Source organism: Poromitra crassiceps, assembly GCF_964638095.1.
Source record: "Poromitra crassiceps genome assembly, chromosome: 14".
Classification (NCBI taxonomy): Eukaryota; Metazoa; Chordata; class Actinopteri; order Beryciformes; family Melamphaidae; genus Poromitra; species Poromitra crassiceps.
The window spans coordinates 7,138,003-7,145,015 of record NC_139633.1 but is presented as its reverse complement, the minus strand read 5'-3'; the positions used below and the strand labels follow the sequence as shown (position 1 = coordinate 7,145,015).

The 7,013-nt window shown below is 41.1% G+C and overlaps 1 protein-coding gene across 1 annotated transcript in view; it reads left to right on the top strand.

The window, feature by feature from the left end:
* The first annotated feature begins 1,558 nt into the window (after positions 1-1,558).
* LOC310789497 (bone morphogenetic protein receptor type-1A-like) overlaps positions 1,559-7,013 on the top strand; it is an 88,738-nt gene continuing 83,283 nt past the window's right edge. Inside the window, exon 1 of the mRNA XM_083651143.1 lies at positions 1,559-1,673. The gene's annotated coding sequence lies outside the window, so the exon portion shown is untranslated. The remainder of the gene's footprint in view (positions 1,674-7,013) is intronic.

Here is a 7,013-nt window from a genome sequence, read left to right as displayed (position 1 = left end):
TTGAGGGAACAAACCAACTCGATGGGAAAAGAGGGGGGTTTCAAGTCTGGGCGCCGGTACAGCTGCTAGCACTGACTGAGAGGCTGCTGCAGGGACATCTTTGTTTAGAATAATTACAATTACAAAAATTTCAAAGAAGTAGCTTTCAACTAAGTACAAGGTGAATCAAATTAATTTGGCCTGATGTTCCTTAACTGACAGCAGAGGGCGCCAGAATAAAAGCTCCACAGGTTGAACAGAGGAGCCGTGATTGAGGAGGGCAGGGAAAGAGGAAGGAAAATAAAGAGCTCTCACTCTGCCTGTATTTCAGGGCTCTGCAAACAGATCAGTCTACTGGGAAAGTTCTGCGATATGATCTGATGTTGCAGATACATACATCAGAGGTTTATTTGGATCAAGTTACACAAACATTACTATTAATCTGACCAACCATTAATTAATTTAATTGTATTACTAATCTGAATTCTCAGTTTTGATTGGCTGAGTCGTGTTGGAAACTTGTAAAATATCTGATAAATACACACCTGTGACCGCGGCACATACAAAAACAATTTATAAACAATTTTGACTTTAGTTTATCTAAATATTAGGCTAATGCACTGACTGACAAGCACCACTCATGAATTCAAAAATGCATATGTGTTCTGTGTGGAAAAAGCTAGAATCGAATTTACAAACCCAATTCACAGAAAATGACGGCATCTGATGGTTTCAAACTACATTCACAGACAGTTTCAATGTAGAACGTTTTGCTACCTTCAAATGGGACAGTGTGTACCGTGTTTACAAGAAAAGTTGCCACAATCTAGGGGTATTCACAAATTCGTTGTGGAAGTTTTCTGGAAGCTCAGAGTTTAAGATATTTGTGTGTACAACCGCTGCTACAGTACAACACACAACTTATATTATGATGCCTTCAAATGGGGTCGTATTACCTCACGAAGTGTCCATAAACTCCCCCTTCATGTGGTATTCACGACTTTACTTTTACTTTACTTTACTTTATTGTCATTTAGCAGACGCTTTTATCCAAAGCGACGTACAACAGATAAAAAACATCACACAATAAAACATAGCAGAACAATGAAAATAGATTAAAACAGACAATATGTGATCATGATAAAAATATGCATAGATAAAAGATGATCAAGAGTGCAGATTATTACAGTGTATAAAACAATTCAGGAGTCAAAGAGATGCAGTAGAGGGAGAGGTAGGAAAGTGGATAGTAAATAGATGTTCGTATTAAGAGGAAGTTCACCATGTTGTGTGTACACGACATCCCATATCTATGTTGAACGAGTTCCACAAGTTCAATTTGAGGGCAGCATTTATAATGTTGGAATTCTTCTCGCGTGAAGGCCCACCTCGGCAGGCCGGAAGTTAGGCCTTTTCTGTATCTGGCAAAACACTGCCTGTCGAGCGATTCATCGTTTTTAACATAGACGATCTTTGTGGCTGTTCTGCAGGCTGGTATTTGCTCTCCTCCATCATCATCATCAAACAGCCAAACCACAGAGCGAACCGAGAGCAAAGGACTAGTACGACGTTGAGAAGAGTGGAAAAACACGCTGGAAATAACGCATTTGGAACGATTTTCTGATGGGAATTTGGTTGAAGTAGTGTGAGAAGGAGTGGCACGTCCAGGTGGAAACAACAAGGCAAAAACAAAGGTAAGGCAGAGATCATGTAAAACTAAAAGTTGATTCCCAACCTGCGGGTCTGAGCCCGACTTTTGGGAATGGCTTTGTTGTTCCCACATATTAGCCGAACACCATGTTTACGGTCTGCCCAAAGGAGAAATGCTCGTTGTGTGTTTTGTACTTTTGTACATTTCTTAGAAGACTGCGTACCGTCACGTATGTAATGTTATAGATGCATAATATACGTCTCGGTCTGGGAATCAAAAAGATAACAACAAGAGTTCGCTGAACAGATTTGTGTTTGTTGTCGTCAGGAAATAGACGATCCCCATCCCTCAGTCTGTTCGCTGCTGTCGTGGAAAAAAGTTTTCTTGAACTCTGCTGCTCTGATAAGTCAGGCTAACTTTGATGTTTTAGCAGTTTAGCACATTTACTCCGACTACTTACAAGTAATTAAACTAACTGTAGTTGAAGTTATTACACTTATTCAAACTGTATAACAATTGGTCTCAGGTAAAAAATTATTTAACCTAACGTAACGTAAAGGGTTCCGTTAGCAACATTCCCAGGCTAACTTTGCTGCATAGTTGACAGCTTTACGTTACCTTTTAATTATAACGTTATGAGCTAAAAGCATTCTTCACCTTAACGCTATTAGCAAACCCCCTTTCATTATTACAACTTCATTTTGAGAAATGTTGCTGCTATGTTTCCCTCACTGAAGTTGTTATTTTGACCTCATAGTTAGCTTATAGTTCCCGTCGTCGGCTAACGTTCACTTGGTGGATTTCATCGTAGTTGAGGATGAACACTCAAATCACAATTCAAATCTCACCAATGTAACGTGAACTATCTCACTTTTATTTTGACATGTCTGCGCTTATGTTCCATTAAAGTTGTTTTTAGCAGCCTTCTTCGGCTATGTGCTGTTTAGCGACACAACCATGTTTGTCAGATCAGTTCAGTTCAGATCAGTAGCTGCAGTGATTGTCAACGTGGGGTCAGGGGACCAGCAGGGGGTCATTGGGGGTTGGGACCCAGTTAGATGGGGATTTGTTAAACTTCCCAAAGATTTCATTGACAAGAAATTAAAACTATTAGCCAATGTGGAAGAATGACTGATCATAGATATCTACCACAATAAAAAAATATTCTCAGATTTGGGTCTGAGAGAAAAAAATCTAATCAAAATTGGCTGTAATGTGGACTAAACCTTGATGTGAAAAAGGTTGAGAATCACTGCTGTAGTGTACAGTATGTTTAAAAGTAACTACAGTATAGCCTATATCGAAGGTAAACCATATTTTAATGCATTCACTTTGATGACAAAGCTAAACCTCCGTTCTTCTATTTGAGCTTTCATTGTGCATTATTTCGATGTTATTGGTGTGTGTGGATACTGACGGAGTGAGTCACTGTGTGCATAATCACATTATCTGCTAGAATAGATCAACAGCTTTATTCTTCTTTTCTACACATACTATGCATTCATGTCAGATGAACAACATGTTTCTTTTCAGAACAACATACGCAGACGAGGCTGGAGTGTCTTTCTTCCATTTGAGTCTTATTTGAATGCTTGCAACTCGGCATTGACCTCAGAGACATCAATCACATGTTCTTGTAAATGTTCTTGTGCGTCAGGTCCAACTCATTTGACGCGTGTATCTTCTGATTGGAGACCAAATGGTACAACTCAGGCGGCTGGAATCAGTCAGTCTGTAGCAGGGCTTGATCATTTCTCTCATTGTTGGAAACTTGAACCATTGATTTAAGATTCAACATGTCCTTTTATTGTCACTCTACAGGTACAACATTGCGTTTTTGCAGCTCCGGCGAGTTTGATGCATAACAATGTAACAAACTAAACAATAATAATAAACAAGTTCATCAAATAAAGAAACAAACTGAGTGCAAAACAGTGTGTATTGTCAACTTAAGAGTAGTTGGATGTCTGTCTGTCTGTCTGTCTGTCTGTCAGGTTAGCAGCACGCTGTTGTTTATATGTTTGTCTTTGGTGTAAAAGTCAGTTAAGTTTGGCTGGAGAAAAGCTAAAAGTTGGTGAATTTCACTCTCTTGGTGTTCAGATTGGAGACGGCCATGTTTGGTCGAGCTGGAGAGAAGTGTGAAGCTGGTTTTAATTTAGAGAGAGGGCGAGAGAGGCCTGGTGTTGCCCTACCTTCCTCCCTTATCACCTAGCTTCCTTTCCTCCTCCCTTCCTTCGCATCATCTTCCAACCTCTCCATGCTGAAGACAAGTAGAGGGAGAGAGAGACATCAAAATTGAGAGAGATAGACAGTTGGGTTTGGAGAGAGAGAGAGACAGACAGTTGGGTTTGGGGAGAGAGAGAGAGAGAGAGAGAGAGATAGAGACAGTTGGGTTTGGAGAGAGAGAGTGAGATAGAGTTGGGTTTGTAAAGAGAGGGGTGTGTTGGGGGAGGGCTAGAAATTAAAATCTAGTATTATACATATGCCAGACAGCTGTACATTCCTCAGCCGAGCCCAGGATCTCTGTTACTGAAATAACAGACTGACGGTAGGCGAGCCAGCTAGGCTGTGAGGGGGGAGAGAGAGGAGAGGGGGGGGGGGGTGCAGGTAGTTTTACAATAAGAACAAATATCCTCAAAGACGCTCTAACCCGCCTCAGATTAGATGCTCTAACCCGCCTCAGATTAGATGCTCTAACCCAGAGGTTCTCAAATGTTTTTCAGCCAAGGACCCCTTACAAGATAGAAAATATACCGGGGACCCCCTCATTCTGATTTGTGATTTTGGGCTAAGCTTAATTGTTTCCACGGTAACGTGCTTGACTTTTGAATTGATAGGTTTGTTAGATTAGAATGTAATCCATGAACAATTTTAGATTTAAAGCATACAATATTTTCGTTGAACTATGAAGCTTTTGCAAAAAAAGTTTTTATTTTTATTTTCTTGAAAACTTTTCGCGGACCCCCTGGCAAAGTGCCACGGACCCCCATTTGAGAACCACTGCTCTAACCTGCCTCAGAATAGATGCTCTAACCTGCCTCAGAATAGATGCTCTAACCTGCCTCAGAATAGATGCTCTAACCTGCCTCAGAATAGATGCTCTAACCTGCCTCAGAATAGATGCTCTAACCTGCCTCAGATTAGATGCTCTAAACCGCCTCAGATTAGACCAGATTTTAACAATACTTTCTACCTTGTTTACTTCTTCACATAGCATTAGGGCTGTTATGAGCACAAATTATGCCCCCCTCATACACATGTAGGTAAGACCCGACCTTAGCTAAACCTGCGTGTGTATGTTGTCACTGCGGGCCATCTCTGGAAATGTGCTTTTTTTTATACCACAGCTAAATGTCGATGCTAGCGGGATTTACCCAGCTATTGTCATTGCCTGCTTATTGGTAATGTTAATTACCAGTAGCACTTCTCTATCATCCATGATGTCTCTATCTAAGCTCTAAAGCTTTTTTTTTTAACCTTTTATAGGGGGAAGTCTCACTCAGAGCAATGCTCTCTTTTTCAGGAGCGCCCTGTTCACATTCACACCTGGAATCTGACCAGTACAACCACAGTCTGATCTGCTGGCCACTGATCAGCTCCACTGGAGCGGTTGGGGGTTAAGGGCCTTGCTCAAGGGCACCTCAGTGGTGTTAATGAGGGAGGGGCAAGCGCTGCCTTTTCACTTTCCCCACCCAGATTTATCCTGCCGGTCCAGGGGATTGAACCGACGACCGTCCGGTCACAAGTTCGCTTCTCTAACCATTAGGCCACCACTGCACAAAGATGGTGTAGGTGTTGAATGTGGGAGTTGAAGCGCTGTTGCACTTCTTGTGTTGAGAATGAAAGTGGATCAGAAAATGTGTTGTTGGTTTCCGGTCGGTGTGGAAACACTGCAGTTTCTGTGTCTCTGTGTGTCTCTGTGTGTCTCTGTGTGTCTCTGATTAAATGAGGAAATGTTAATTAGGGTATGAAGGACAAAATAACAGAAACACCTCCACTTTACTCCTGCTGTCATCCTCAACTCACTGTTCCTCTGGCTTCTCCTCTTCCCTCCCTCCCTCTTCCCTCCCTCCCTCCCTCCTCCCTCCCTCCTCATGTCCCTTGTGGTTAGGGATGGGCATCGAATTTCGAATTTTCGAATAATCGTTGTTATTATCAAGGTCGACTTTTATTATTGAAATTCGAAATTCGAAAAAAAAAAAAAAAAATTTTTGAGTGAAATGTTGCATTGTCTCCCCTGATTCTAAGAAATCGCTTGGTTTGAGCAAGTAGAACAATTTTTATAAGCATTTTAAGCAAGGTTTATGGAAAAATGAATGGCGGATGAAATCCCATGAAGAGGGAGAGGGGGTGACTTTGGCACCCCTTTGGCACTCAGACCTGAGCCTACTAAATATTTAATGAACCACTCATGATTGTCAAAACTGTTTTTTATTTTCGAAAATGTCAATGTCATGTAACATGTTCTTTACTTCAGTGGTGCAATGCTTGTTTGAGCTAAAAATCCACAGCAGAAGCTTTTTATATTAATTAATAAAGCCGTAGACTTAGAATCAGGGGAGACAATGCAACATTTCACTCACAAAAAAATAATAAAAATAAATAATTTTTTTTTTTTTTTTACATTTTTATTTTTATTTTCGAATTTCGAATTAAATTCGAATTTGGCCAGCGAATTTCGAATAGTGTTTTTGCTAGAAATGCCCATCCCTACTTGTGGTCAACATGTGCCGTGTCGGCTTGATGACTTGAAATGTAGCTTTTAAATGTCCCAGGAGGCAGTGGAGCATTTATACTGCTTTGTCGTCTCATACCACTTTCACACCGATGACCCTGGCCATGACAATTCAGATAGGACCCGGCCGCGTCGTGAGATTTGTATTCCTAGGATAGGCTTGGGATGACCACGCCCCGAACTCATTTGATTGGTCGCCGCAACTGCTTCTTCCTGGAAATGTGTGGCAAGTAAAAATGTGGTACTCGCCCCACTCCCCACCCCTTTAAAAATGGTCTAAATCTACGCATGCATCGTTATCTGGATCTGGCAGCATGAACTGCACGGGCGTCAAGTCAGCCAGAATGTACAAGTACGTCATCCGCTTTGTTGCTTTCAAAATAAAAGGCTTATTGTAACGTAACCTTATTTATTTTGAGTAATGCGTTACAGCCATAGTTTCACGCCATATAACATCACAACGAGTATTTTGATACAAGGTTTGCTGCTTCGTTCGTTGAAATACCCTTTTCTCCTCCAACGTGCATAAATAAGCTATTTACTTTTGTTTAAGTAACATTATTTTGAAAGTGTTAACCGGAAGTTTTCCAGCTCATCCCGAAAATGGTGGCTGAAGATATTCTCCGAAGGAGACAGATGCACGCTTCT